The sequence below is a fragment of the Heloderma suspectum genome, chromosome 3 (genome assembly GCF_057233095.1).
Source record: "Heloderma suspectum isolate Gila_16-S chromosome 3, 16-S_ref, whole genome shotgun sequence".
NCBI lineage: Eukaryota > Metazoa > Chordata > Lepidosauria > Squamata > Helodermatidae > Heloderma > Heloderma suspectum.
In genome coordinates this window covers 121,584,002-121,599,495 of record NC_139460.1, presented here as the reverse complement: position 1 = coordinate 121,599,495, position 15,494 = coordinate 121,584,002, and the positions used below count along the sequence as shown (strand labels likewise).

The 15,494-nt window shown below is 44.1% G+C and overlaps 1 protein-coding gene across 2 annotated transcripts in view; it reads right to left on the bottom strand.

Annotated features, from left to right (window-relative positions):
• Window positions 1-15,494, bottom strand: part of OCA2 (OCA2 melanosomal transmembrane protein) — a 287,533-nt gene that overhangs the window by 98,808 nt on the left and 173,231 nt on the right. The gene's annotated exons all lie outside the window — the stretch shown is intronic.

Below are 15,494 nucleotides of genomic sequence, written 5' to 3'. Positions count from 1 at the left end.
CTAGACTCCTCACAATCCTTTCACTCACTTCCTAATTCTCCTCCTCCTGCTGTCCATCCCTCACGTCACTGTCTGACAGTCTCACCACCTCCCTCCCCACTATACTATACTGTGTTGTCAGCAGAGTGTGAGAAACCAGAGAATCTAAGTTTTAATGCCAAGCGTAAGTTTCTAGATCTCTTGAAAGGTAACAGGACATCATTGTTCAGCATATGCTGAATTGCATCAGATAAGCCATTTCCAAATGGATACCACTACGTGCTGAGTAACATCACCATCATGCATGCCACTTTGTGACTATTGCCGTTATTCATTTCTATAGGACTGAAATATACATTTCGGTTTTGCTCAGTGACAGATTCTAATGAGCAATGGAGATAGGAGGATTCTATTAACATTTTTTATGTTGAGCTTTTCCATGCAGAGAATTTGCATATATTGTTCAGTCTCAAAGGAAGTATGAATGTAACTGAAACAGCACCTCTGCTTCTGTGATGTTTGTATTTTTTGGTATGTTGCCGTTTCCTTGTTCAGAAGGAGAAAAAATGTTAAGGTGACATTTCTTAAGATATCATGAATGACGAATTTGAATACTGAATTTCTAAAGGAAAATATTCAAATTTAGGTCTATGAAAGAGCGAGATTCAGAGGAAAGGGAAACAAACGATTATGGTAACAACTGCTGTCTTTCAAGGTGACTAATAAGGAAAGGCTGCCTCCTTTAATATATCGACTCTTCTTTGGATCACTTCCAAACTGAAAAGTTTTTTTACTTCGGCTATTGGGCAGTATAGAAATGAAATGAAATAAATAAATAAATAAATAATTTTTGAAAAATCAGTCTAAATCTGAAACAGTTACAAACCATTACAACTTGAAATGAATGTGTTCTTAAAATGAAAATATTAAAGACATGCTCACGGTATCATCTGTTAAAATCCTTGATGACGTTTGCAGCAAAGTCAGACTTTCAAAATGTACTCAGCAAACCACAAGCACACATAGATGGATAGTATGAGATTACTAGGAAGGATGATCTGAAGGCAGAAGCAACCCAACTGGCCACCATGGGACAGCAATATTTTAGAAGTCCCAATCAATTGGCACTGAAGTCAAGAGATGCACCCCAGAATCCACTGAGTGTCACTGAAGAAAGTGGGGCAAAGCTTTTCAATCAAACCCATTTTGTCCAAGCATGCTCTGTGACATTTCCAAGTAAGGAAAAGAGTTCCAACATGGATGCCTAATTCTATCAGAATTGCCCCTGGTTATCACTAGGGCTCTGTCTTCTCCGTTTTCTATGGATACTTTTCACTTTGTGCAACATGTCTGACAATATGGACATGATTCTTGGAGGAGAGAGACCTACCACAGGAACTCTCAACCTTTGCTCATTTTGGCTCATTAAGTCAACCAGACAGGGAGAAGAGGTCACCAAGGTAATAAATACTTCATTTGAGAGACGGTTGGTTCTGGCAGCTTTGCAGAAGTCTGGTAAAAACCCTTCTTTAAAAAAACATTGGTTGAGTCAAGCAAACCAATGAGTCATAGAATCATAGGGTTGGAACAGGCCTACAAGACCATCGAGTCCAACCCCCTGCTCAATACAGGAATCTAAGTCAAAGCATCCCTGACAGATGGCTGTCCAACTTCATCTTGAATGCCTCCATTGTGGGAGAGCCCACTACCTCCCTAGGTAATTGGTTCCATTGTCATATTGCTTAACAGTCAGGAAGTTTTTCCCGATATTCAGCCAGAATCTGGCTTCCTGTCACTTCAGCCCATTATTCCGTGTCCTGCACTCTGGGATGATCGAGAAGAGATCCTGGCCTTCCTCTCTGTGACAACCTTTCCAGTACTTGAAGAGCACTATCATATCTCCCCTCAGTCTTCTCTACTCAAGGCTAAACATGCCCAGTTCTTTCAGTCTCTCCTCATAGGGCTTTGTTTCCAGTCCCCTGATCATCTTTGTTGCCCTCCTCTGAACCCTCTCCAGTCTGCATCCTTCTTAAAGTGTGGCGCCCAGAGCTGGACACAGTACTCCAAATGAGGTCTAACCAGTGCTGAGTAGAGGGGAACTAGTACTTCACATGATTTGTTTCTGTCTTCCAGGGTATTAGCTATCCTGCCCAATTTTGTGTCATCTGCAAATTTGATCAGCATTCCCTGCACCTCCTCATCCAAGTCATTTATAAAAATGTTGAAGAGCACTGGGCCCAGGACTGAGCCCTGTGGTACCCCGCTCGTTACCTCTCCCCAGTTTAAGAAGATCCCACTGATAAGCACTCTTTGAGTCCGATTCTGTAGCTAACTGTGGATCCACCAGATAATTGTTTCATCTAACCCACTTTTAGCTAATTTGCTCATCAGGATATCATGGGGCACTTTGTCGAAAGCTTTGCTGAAGTCGAGGTATATTATATCCACAGCATTCCTGCAGTCCACAAGGGAGGTTACTTGATTAAAAATTAGATCAGATTCATCTGGCAGGATTTGTTCTTGACAAATCCATGATGGCGTTGAGTAATCACTGCATTGTTTTCAAGGTGCTTACAGATGGATTGCTTTATCATCTGCTCCAGAATTTTCCCAGGGATTGATGTCAGACTGACTGGTCTGTAGTTCCCAGGTTCCTCCTTTTCACCCTTTTTGAAGATAGGGACAACATTAGCCCTCCTCCAGTCATCTGGCACTTCACCCATCCTCCATGTTTCTCAAAGAGAATAGACAGTGGTTCTGAGAGTTCTTCTGCCAGTTCCTTTATTACTCTAGGATGCAGTTCATCTGGCCCTGGAGATTTGAAGTCATTCAAGTGAACCAGTATCTTTCTTAAAAATCAGAAATCACTTGATTTCCTGAGCCAATCCAAGGGGCTCAGAAAATGAAAACAGATGCCCCGCCTCCCATACACACATAGCCTTCCCCTTCTCCCATAGTCACTCAGCAAGGCACAATCAAAGGACAAAACAGGCAGGAATAAAGAGTAAGCATAATAAAAGGATACAGGAACACACGAAAGCTTGGGAAGATCATGTTGCTTGGGCCAGGTCAGAAAGGCTTCTTATACTCCTTCCTGTCCAGGAGGATCTAATGGCCAGCCAGGGCGGATGGAGTCAGTCCAAGGCCTGAGGGTAATTCACTGCCTAGGACCCTAGGTAGATGCTGCAGTTCAGTGCATCACCACAAGGGGCAGCCACACACAGATCCTATGGATATCACTTAGGGGGGCAATCTACATTATAACTTTAAACTGGTTTCAAACTTGTTTTTAGCAATTACGGCTACCAAATACAGGAATTCTGGGAATTGTAGCTCTAGGAAGAGGGGCCGCTTGGGCAAGGGACAGCTGTCTCTAGCAAAGAATTCTCAGTACCCTCATGAAACTGCAGGATCCCTTTAGATAAACTGGTTTGAAACCAGTTTAAAGTTGTAATGTAGCTTGCCCCTGAGTCCTGGCAGCTCCTGACACTTGCTTGGGCTGTCTACTAATCTCGAGCCACTTGTTCTGCAAAGACCTTCTGCTGAGTACCAGCTCTTTGCTTGTGGCTCCTCCCCTAGTCCTCTTGCCCACCCTCTACCCTCACCTGCACGGGGCCAAAACAAAACACCTGCTTACTCCAGGTGCAAAAGGGGAGAGTGGCCAAAGAGACCAAGTTAGGGGAAAGGCTGGAGAAGCTACAGCTACTAGCCCCTTATTTCCATGCCTCTCTATATCCTGAACAAAGCTTCTTGCACTGAACTCCCTTACTTTGTGTAGATCAGCTTTGTGGCTAGGTCCTGAGCCTAAGAATGCACGCCTTGCTCTGGCTGGCAGGTCACTCCCCTCTCATTCTTTTCACCTCCCTGACATAGTCAAGCCCAACCACAGGAATAGCTTAGTCCTAATTTGGCTGCTTTCAGGACTTCCTCTCCACTTTCTGGCCTTAAGCAAGCTCCTTAAGGCTATTAAGGGGAAAGGACTGTTTGTGTGGCAGTCAGAGTTGGCCATCTTTTACAGCTAACCTAGGCCACATTTTGCTTTATCAAAGAAAAAAACTAAGTAAAAACACACACACACAAACGTGGATCACTTTGTAGCAATACAAATTGCAGGCACAGGGCCCCCATTTGAGATCAGGATCTCAGGGCGGGGCAGGGGAGGGGGTTTAAAAAAAACTCCTTTCCCTTTCAAGGGCCCCAATCCAGATTGATGGCCCTGCGCTGACTAACCTCTTTCAGCCTGACAGCAAAATTCAATTTTGGAGGTGCTCTCAGGGGCTGCATTCCAGGGGTGGGCAGAGTCAAAGGCAAAAGGAGCAGGACCAAAAAGACCAGCATAATTTAGCTTCAAGCACTTACTGCCAGTGACTCAGCCTCAGGAGAGATATTTCAACCGTTTAGAATGGGGGAAAACTGCACAAAAGCCGGGAAGCCACCAAAAAATTGGTAGTTGGGGGAAAGGGGTAGGGCCACAGAAGGGGGTATGGCTCTCTTGGTCATCCCAGAGGGCTGGATTAAGACCCAGGCCTGAGCTTCCCCATTTTTGCTTTAGATGAAGAAAGAAAAGGCTGTTAGCTGTGTCTTTAAAGTAATGTGTCATCTGAGTCAAAGCACAGGCAAACTGGTTGCCTCCTGCTGTTTTGGATTACAGGCCCCATTATCCCTGACCATGGGCCATCCTAGCAGGGATTTATGGGAGCTGTAGTTCAAAACATCTGGAGGGCATCAGGTTGCCTACCCCTGATAAGCTGGAGGGTCACTCTGCTACATCAGCATACCCCTTTTGTTCTTACGACTGGGGCAGATCCTCAACCATGGAAGATACAGTGGCAGCTTTAGTGAGCAGTAATCCTGCCTCTCCGATGTTCCCGCTCATGGAAGATGCCACTGCATCTCCCAAGGATACGTTTCTCAAATGTTTTACTCCTCAAGGAAGCACTCTGCCATGCAATAACTCACGCTAGTTGTTATTTGTAAATACCAGAGCCGATTTATAAAATGAACTTTTTGTTCCTTGAAAAGGCTTTTCATCCAAAACATCCAACAGCATACATGGGTGTATTTACTTATAAAATATTTTTGGCTCATTTCTTTAAACTGCCCATGTTAATCATGCCAGAAATGTTCTGCTTGAATATGTGAGCAGTTTCAGTGGCACTGTAGTTTCAAACATGAGATGTTCTTTCCAAGGTGAGGTTTGAAGATGCTTAGAGTAATAGATGGATAATAGAAAGAAGAATTGTGCCAGCCTCTATTCCCCTTTCCAAAATATTTGGCAAGAAGTTTGAAATAAATTATTTAAGGTGGTGAAAGTTAGTATAGGAGGGATTTTCATCATATATTCTGTAAAAGCTTGTAGTGATTCTGCCTCTTTGACATTGGTTAAAAGAGGTTAGGGCTTTTTGCCAAAGAGCAAAATCCCCCATGTTCATTCAGTATTCATATCCTATTTCCATATACAGTGTTATGTAAAAAGTGATATACTCTCTTTAATCTTTTACAGACTATAAGGCTTTCTTCCATGCTGCCGAGGGGCATGATAGTCATCAGCTCCATCAGAAGTGGATTTATGAGTTTTGACTGTAAAATAACTTTTCACAAAGCACTAAATTTTCAATGGTGTTTGCATTGTTAACTGCTAATATTCCTTTTGGCACCCTCTTCCTTGCTAATATGTTCCCATGGAACTTGGTAAATTACAGGCCTGGACACAGGCTTATTAGTAAATATATGTGGACTAGTTTCCCAAAGGTTTAGTGAGGTGCAGAATACAGTATAATGACATTTAACCCTGCTCAATGGCAGCTGTCATTTTTGCCCCATCGTGCTTACAGTATATTTACAATAATGAGGACCTCACTGTAAATTGTAATTGCTTCTGCTTGCAAGCACAGTTAAAAGAAGCGTTATGGCATCAAGTGTAGGGACTTAATATGTTTCTAAGGCTCTTCTTGGCACACAAGATATCTTTGGAACCAATCCATGGGAGTTCTGGAAAGAACAAAAACATCATCCAGAACTACCCATTACAAAAAAACACAAGGCTTCTGCTTACAAACAACAGCTAAAAGAGAAGCTTGCCCACCCTTTCTCCTTGGCAGCACTTTCCCTCTGAAGATTGCCTCCTGAGTTAGTTTATTCCCACTGGGGAAAAGATACACACACTTTTTTTCCCCTGTCTGGGTAAAAGCAGTTGTGCAGGGCGGCGGGCAAGAAACACAAGTACTTTCCAAAGGGAAAATGGCCTCTCTGCCCCCTCCCCACCCCCACACCAGCTGCCTCAGCAGCTGATTGAGACAAGAGCCTCAAAGAGGTATCGCAGAACTATGTGTAGCATATCGTTCTGCCCTCACAATCAAATATGAACCATACCACCCACCTTGTTGGGCTCCCCGACTGAGTCCCCCCACAGATTCCAAAATTTCCTTTGAGTACTCCTGCCAGAAATGAGAAAACTCCTTATTGGTGAAGGAATGAAAGGAAAGCCTGTGGGTGGAATAGAGAGAAGCTTCTCAGAATAAGGATAGCAGGAATTATGGATCCGTTGGTCCTCGTCAGCCCGAAAGCAAGTAACAGCTCAGTCTTTCCTACACACATTTACTTAGATAAGCCGCATGAAGGTCAATATGACTTACTCCCAAGTAAGTGTGCAATAGGATCTCTGCCAAAGACTACAATCCTGCTAAATGAACTTACTTAGGAGTAAGCTCCTTTTCACTCACTGGCACTTACTTCATAATTTTTTTAAAGCATAGAATTGGGCAGTAGGTATATCTGAGGGAGAGGATCATTTAGCTACTCTGGACAAAGGAGAAGGAAATGTGTAAGTTGCTGCTTCTCTCTCTCTCTCTCTCTCTCTCTCACACACACACACACACACACACACATACACACACTCTTCCTGGACTCATTGTCTTGCCTTCCCCTCCCGCACTGGCTACAGCTGTCGATCTGGAGTTCGGGTGTGTGGGGGGGGGCAGTCTACAAGTACTGCCCTGCCCTGACTCCAACTTTTCCCACTTCAATTTCCCTACTTATGTACTTTCATGCCACTACTGACATCCCTCATCCTCTTCCAGCTTCAAGAAAGAGATGTGTGGAGTGAAGAAAGCACCCCAAATCACCACTGTTCCCCCATCTGCTACATGCCAGTTGTAGCAGGAGATCCAGATCTTAGTCTTCACTCAGACATGAAGCTCACTGGGTGACTTTGGGCTAGTCAGTGCCTCTCAGCCCAACCTATGTCACAGGGTTGTTGTAAGGATAAAATGGAGAGGAGGAGGAGGAGGAGGAAGAAGTCCATGTAAGCTGCCTTGGGTTCCTTGCAAGAGGAAAAAGGATGGGATATAAATGTAATAAAAATAAATATAATAAATGGCACAGAAGAGTGTGAGAGTGGCAACAGTCCTTTCACTTTGCACAGGTGTCCGACCAAAGAGGACATTGTGCTGCTTCCTCGCTTCCTGGGAGCCCTATACAAGGGTTATTGCAATCTTTCCTACTACTACTCCATGTTCTGTTCTGGGCTTCTAGTCTAGCCAGGAAAGCAGAACTAGCTAAACCAGCATGATCTTCATGGGTGAGAGGCCTAGTGGCCAAGTACTGAACAGTTGGGGAGCTGTCCAGGGGGTGCCAGCAGGGTTACCAAGAGTCAGAAACCTGAAGGCTAAGAGCTGAACCACAACAGAGTTGTCCAGAAGGTCATTAGAGCAAGAATGTAGGAGTAGCACAGTAAAAAAAAATAAGGTTGAACTTTAAAATAATTGCAAAGAAATTACGTTCTGGTGTTTTTGTTTTTGAGAGAGAGAGAGAGAGAGAACAATCAGCTTAGCATAAAAAACAATATTCTAAAAGTTGCAACGCTCAGTTAAATGCAAAACAGGAGGCTTTTTTTCATCACCAGTTGCTGCTGAAAAGGAACAGGCATGTGACATTTTAATATCTCTGCTTCTCTGGGGTTAAATGGGTCCTTTTTGTAAATCCCTCTAATACTTCTGAAGCTAAATCTTGTAAATTTCCTTTACTATACGAGCATTAACACCTGTTGATGTTAGCAGTCACTGTCATAACCTTCTGGCATAGAGATGCGCCTGGCCCAGTGCTTTGCTTGGGCACAAGACACAATCAGCCCCCATGCCCCCATGCCAATAATAATAATATCCGATGGGTGTAAAAATAAATAAGGAGCTAGGGTATGTACCCCACAGTCAGCTTTGGGCCACCTCAACTGTTTCAAGTGCCTTATGCCCCAATATGTGTTGGGCCAGACACAATCTATGCCATCTTGAGGAGGATACTCTGCTGGAGGTGTGCATCTATGATTGGAATGGACCTAAGGTGGTTGTAAGGCGCACACCCTCAGTCAGTTCCTTATTCATTTCTATATACAACTGCTGTTATTAGTATGGGGTGCCATGCGTGACACTGTCTTGCCCTGTCCTGTTTGCTTGGATAATGATTCCTACCCTTCTCAGAGCCAGGAAAGAGGCCTCTGCAACTGCCTGGTGCTTTTAAAGATCCCCACCAGAGGGTGGGCTGCAGTGACCAGAGTTTTTCACACCTATCTGCCCTGTAATAAGGCTAGCCTGACCACTAGGGATGGCGCAGGCATCCGGCTCAGTCTGGGAGTCCAATGGACTCCTCCCCGCTCTCACCTCCAGGCTGCGCCCACTGAGCCACTGCCCCCACTTGCGTGTCCCCCCCCCCGCTCGCCAAGCCATCTTCACCTACCCTGAGCCATCCGTGAGTGCCAATCGTTCCCACGGACACCATTTTGTGGGGGGAAATGGCAACTTGGGAACATCCATAAATTTAATATTGCGCACAAAGCGGTTGTAAAGGCCCCATCTATGCAGTATTACAGGTGTAAATGGGCCACTATGTGCACAATATTAAATTTATGGAAGTTCCCGAGTTGCCATTTTATTTTATTTTTTGCAAAATGGCAACGGCGGGAATGACAGTCGCAGATGGCTCAGTGAGCATGGGGGACATGCGAGCGAGGGCAGCAGCTTGGTAGGCGCCCAGAGGACCCGGGCGGGGGCGGGGCATCCATCCATCCATCCCTACTGACAACTGGAGATGGGGGGGGGAATCCTTTTTATTCAGCTAGCCAGTCTTCCCCAACCTGGTACCCTCCAGATGTTTTGGACTTCAGCTCCTATCAGACCCAGCCAACATGGGCAATGGTCAAGGATGCTGGGATCTGTAGCCCAAAACATCTGAAAGAAACCAGGTTGGCTAAGCTAAACACTGCAACTTTTACTACGTTGTTTTTTATGCTAGTGTGATGGTTTTCTCAAAAAACAATTACTTTTGCAATTATTTTTAAGTTTGTATATACTTTTCACTATCTTTCACCACCAGCTTCCAAGCAACAATGGACAGGTTTTGTAGTCAGCTTGGCTGCCACACCTGCCCTAGTGGGATCCTGGTTCTGACCACACTTAGGCCAGAGGAATTCCTCTTCCCAAGAATTGTTCTTCCCAGGCTATGGAATGGGATGCTTCATGCTTCCAGCTGAACACTCCACCTTCTGGTCTGGGGTGCAACTCACGATTTTTGTCATCTCTGCCCTTGAGGGCACCGGGTTGAATGTGAGCATGTGTACAGTCTGCAGTTAAAGCTTGTACATTCCCAAGCTTATGATACTGGGGGAGGTGGAGCAGGGGTATGCATTTAAAAATACGTACATTTGAAAAATACACATGGAAATGTGTACTTTTTTAGAAGTGCACACAAACATGATTTAATCAATGGGAGAAGATAGCACGATTTTGAATGCGCACCCAAGTACATGCCCAAGCACTTTGCAATTTTCACATGAAAAGAAAAGAGAAAAGCTTGCTATCTGATACAGGAATTAGGCAGATTGAGCTTCAAGGTAGAACCTGGAGAACCTTGATGAGCTCAGGTTTTGCTGTTTTCCACATCCCTGTGAGGTTTCCCTCAGGATGCCCTGGCTCTGCCTAACCTCCAACCATGCTGGGACCTGTGATGGGGTCTCTCCATCTAATTTTGGTTCAGGGCACTGGCTGATTCTATGCTCTGTGATGTGCAGGGAAAAATGGGCAGCAATCCTGATTCTTCTCCCTTCTCAGGCACTCTGAAGTAGGGATGGATAAATCTGTCATTTCAATTTCCCTCAGTTTCACTTTTCCAGTCTTAAATTCAGTTCTACCTGTACTTAGAGAGTTTTCCAGTCTTAAATTCAGTTCAATCTGAAATTTGAGATTGCTTTATTTTTAAGTTTGCATGAAAATTCATAAGCATTTTTGTATGCAATTTTTCATGCAATTTTGCCAAACATACACATTTTTTGCAAGCAATTTTCCTAATATAATGCATGTTCATCTTATTCTCCCTAATATACACACTTTGGTGCATCCTTTTCCCTAATAGACACATTTCTATATGTATTTTAATTGGAAAACTCCACTGCAAAATTAAGAGAAGTGTGATTTTTGAAGGATAACTGAGGTTCAGTTCATATATTGGTTTGAAAGTACAAAATTCAGTACATTTGCATTAAACACGAACTGGACGAATTTCTCCCCCATCCAGCCCTACCCTGATCAAAGTGAAATGTTCTGCTGCAAAGAGCATCTTTACCCTCTTGTGCAGCAAGCAGAGTGTCCTGCTATGGCTAGATCAGGGTCAGGTTGAACTAAGGGGCAATCCAAAAGAAAGTCAATAAGCAGGCAATGGTCAAAAGCAATTTTACTTGAAGAGCAGCCAAGGTACAAACACAGATAAACTTTCAGATAGGATACACAGTCCAAGAAGCAGAGTCAAGCAGGAGTCCAAGGTCAGTAGCACAGAGGTTCAATCACAAGTCAAGGTCAGGAAAACAGAATATAAGCCAGCTGGGGCTGGTAAAAGACATTGTTTCTAGCAATGGCTAGACTGATACTGCAGGTATATTTTGCCAGAACTTCCTGAGCCCCACACAGGGCTCAGTTGCAGTTTGTTACAGGCCTTGCTCCTGAGGAGTCCCTTCCTCTTGAGGAGTCCTTCTTTGTATTCAAGCACTTCTCCTTAAAGGAGCCCCACTGGCCTGCCTCTTGAGATGACGACACTCTCGGAGGCTAGGTGGTTGCCCAACGTCTGCCTCAGAGGCAGAACTCCCCTCCTCCTGTGGGGACAGGACCCTGGTCATCTCCCCTGAGGGCCCAGGCTCTCCCAGGCCTCCTGCCATGGGTGGCTCCTTGGTGCTGGCTGTCTCTGGGAGTTCTAGCTCCAGAGGAGGATCCCTCCAGCAGAGGCATAACACCAAGGAAGTGGTGAGCTAGGTCACTCCTGGGCCAGATTTTATATGTTATTTGTGGTGAGGGTTCACAGCCATGAGCAGATGACAATATTATTTATTTAAAAATGTATCTCCCACTCATCTTACAAGGAATTCAAAGGAGGTAACTATAAACATCCCAAAATATAGAATCTAGCAGGTAATTGATTTTAAGCAAGCCAGGCACTGCTACAGCTCTTGCAGCACCACATTTTGGAACTTCCAAACTAATTTCTAGTTGAGCATATGAGGCACCCCAGAGTAATGTAAACATTTTTATCGTTGCTAGACAGTCCTTCAGGCAAGGGTCACACATGACTACTCAGCTACCCACCTGTTATGTTCATTCATTTAATGATGGAAATTACCACTAAAGCTAGCAGCCTTGCATGGCTACCAAAGCATCAACAAACAGAAAAATGAAGAGGAATTACACGTGCACCCTGCCATTTTCTTGGACATCATTCGTTTGCTTATTAAGATGTAACATCCCCTGCGATTTGCATAATGCATTCAATGCCATTTGTTTAAGGGGGGGCTGTGTTTGCCAGAGGGGCTGTGTTGCTGCCCTTTGCAATTACAGTGTGTAATTTCTCCAGTGGATTTCTTCCGAAATTCTTACAAATTATGCACATGAGTCAATAAATATACCAAGTGGTTTCCAAAGAAATAACAATAAAACAGGGACCTTCTCATCAGAGCAGTTCAACACAAATCCTAATTGAGCACTCTGGCAATAATACATTTTGTTGAAGAATTGGATGTCACATTAAATAAAATCAAGACATTGTACAGTGCAGGCTACAAGAGCAAAATGTTGATGCTACCAAATATGATAGGTCGCAATATTTATTTATTTATTCATTTCATTTCTATACTGCCCAATAGCTGAAGCTCTCTGGGCGGTTCACAAAAATTAGCATTTTTTAATTTAATTTAAATAAACAATAAGTGTTTATACACACATGATCATGTATATGATTGGTATAAAATCACATTACTTATCCCCAGACTAAAAAACCTACCCCAGGCCTATCCTCAAAAAAATGCAACTATTTTTACTGACTATGCCATCATCCCTTAGGTCACTCCACCACCAGGATATCAACTCCATGATTCTGAGGTTGTAATCCCTAACATAATTTCCTGAGGGTAAGTTCCACTGAACCCAGGGGGACTTACTTCTAAGTAAATATGCATAGGAGTGCACTGTTGTAACCTTGCTACTGTCATCCTTGTAAAATGTCACCACAGGTAGACTCCAACAGAAGTTTGTCATGACCAACTTAAGTGCCATTAATTTCGATGGGTCTACTCTAAGTAGGACTTACATTGGATTTTACCCCATGATCCAAAAATGCCCTTCACTTTCCATGGTGGATGAATTCACACATGTATGTTCATGTATGTTCAGTGTGTTTAAATTCAGTGGTGCTGTTAGGTAATTTTAGATTCTGAATGTAATGGTTTTACAGTCCCTTTGATAATGGTAAACGATTTAGGGCACAATCTTATGCAAGTTTAGACAGAAAAAAGGCCTACAACTCCCAGCATGCCCCAGCCAGCCTGCTGTCTAAACTTGCAAAGGATTGTGCCTTTAGTTTATTTACTTCAAAGGGTCTTTTGCAGGGGGGAATGGGACTAGTTGATAATAATGTGTATTATTTTACTTACTTCAAAAAGTGGTAAGCCAGCCCTGCTGCACTGAGGAGACCTCCTGTTCAGTCTGCTGAGTGGGGGCCTAGACTTCTGCCCCAAAGGCCTACTTTTAGTGACCACCGTATAAATTGAATGATGATTTGCTGTGTGAAATTTGCAGATCAAATCATCACAGATCAAATTCTGACTGACTGATTGCCCGAAATGCTTGCTTGTACTTCCTTGTAAATACTTGCTTGATGCACCAACATCTCCCCACCCCCACCACACACACACACACACACACACACACAGAAGCTATGGTACACTGCAAAAGTGCAAGGCTCCGAATCATAGCATGGCCCTTATAAAGCAGTTATAGGAACCTTCTGCCCTCCAGATGATGTTGGGTTCTAACTCCCATTAGTGCTAGCCGCCATGTCCAATGGTCCAGGTTGATGAGAGTTGATGAGAGTTGTAGTCCAACAACTTCTGGAGGGCCACAGTTTCCACATGCCTGTTTTAAACCCACTCCCCACTCTCCTAAGAGTCAAGGCTTGGAAAAGCCATTAGAGCCTATTCCGGGTATGAGAACTGAGGCCTGTCACTCATGGTATGTGTTGTCTGTGCCTCCAGGAAACTGCCCATGGTTTCACAGATCCTGTCTGTAACTCAACACAAACATCAGAACATCTATTCTGTTCTGTGATTGAGGAGCAGATATGTTGAGTGGAGGGCTACGCATCTCAAACAACACATGTGAGGGAATCACACATTCAGCCATATGTATGAAATAAACCCATTCACGTGTCTCTCCCTTCATCTTTTTTTGAGGGATCATAATTGTGTGAATGAGTTATCCTGTGAGGAATCTCAACCAAATATCCAAACTGTCTTCATGTTCGAGATGAGTTGCAATTGGGTAATATGGAAGTTCTACATGAGTTGCTTAACCTACGATGGCTGATTCACACATACAAGAAATCACTTGATATATCAAGGAGTAATGAATGCACTTGAGCCGGACATCCTCGAGAGTGAAGTCAAGTGGGCCTTAGGAAGCATTAGTAACAACAAAGCTAGCGGAGATGACAGTATTCCAGCCGAGCTATTTAAAATCCTAAAAGATGATGCTGTTAAAGTGCTGCATTCAATATGCCAACAAATCTGGAACACTCAACAGTGGCCACAAGACTGGAAAAGGTCAGTTTACATTCCAATTCCAAAGAAGGGCAACGCCAAAGAGTGTTCAAACTACCGCACAATTGCGCTCATTTCACATGCCAGCAAGGTGATGCTCAAAATCCTACAAGCTAGGCTTCAGCAGTATGCGAACCGAGAACTACCGGAAGTACAAGCTGGGTTTCGAAGAGGCAGAGGAACTAGAGATCAAATCGCCAACATTCGCTGCATCATGGAGAAAGCAAGAGAATTCCAGAAAAACGTCTATCTCTGCTTCATTGACTACGCTAAAGCCTTTGATTGTGTGGATCACAACAAACTGTGGCAAATTCTGAAAGTGATGGGAGTACCAGACCACCTTACCTGTCTCCTGAGAAACCTGTACGAGGGTCAAGAAGCAACAGTCAGAACCAGAGATGGAACAACCGATTGGTTCAAAATTGGGAAAGGAGTACGACAAGGCTGCATATTGTCACCCTGCTTATTTAACTTATATGCAGAGTACATCATGAGAAATGCCGGGTTGGATGAATCAGAGGTCGGAATTAAGATTGCTGGGAGAATTATCAACAACCTCCGATATGCAGACGATACCACCCTAATGGCAGAAAGCGAAGAGGATCTCAAGAGCCTCTTGCTGAGGGTGAAAGAGGAGAGTGCAAAAGCTGGTTTGAAACTCAACATTAAAAAAACGAAGATCATGGCATCTGGCCCTATCACTTCCTGGCATATAGAAGGGGAAGAAATGGAAGCAGTGACAGATTTTACTTTCTTGGGCTCCAAGATCACCGCAGACGGTGACTGTAGCCATGAAATTAAAAGACGCTTGCTCCTTGGGAGGAAAGCTATGGCCAACCTAGACAGCATAGTAAGAAGCAGAGACATCACCTTGCCGACAAAGGTCCGTCTAATCAAAGCTATGGTTTTCCCAGTAGTAATGTATGGCTGTGAGAGCTGGACTATAAGGAAGGCTGAGCGCCGAAGAATTGATGCTTTCGAACTGTGGTGCTGGAGAAGACTCTTACGAGTCCCCTGGACTGCAAGGAGGTCAAATCAGTCCATCCTAAAGGAAATCAACCCTGAGTGCTCATTGGAAGGTCAGATAATGAAGCTGAAGCTCCAATATTTTGGCCACCTAATGCGAAGAGAAAACTCCCTGGAAAAGACCCTGATGCTGGGAAAGACTGAAGGCAAAAGGAGAAGGGGACGGCAGAGGATGAGATGGCTAGATAGCATCACGGATGCAATGAATATGAACTTGAGCACGCTCCGGGAGAGAGCGCAGGACAGGAAGGCCTGGCGTGCTATGGTCCATGGAGTCACGAAGAGTCGGACACGACTGAACGACTCAACAACAACAACAACAATGAATGCACATGAACTGGCCTATGATTATGAGATCAGAATG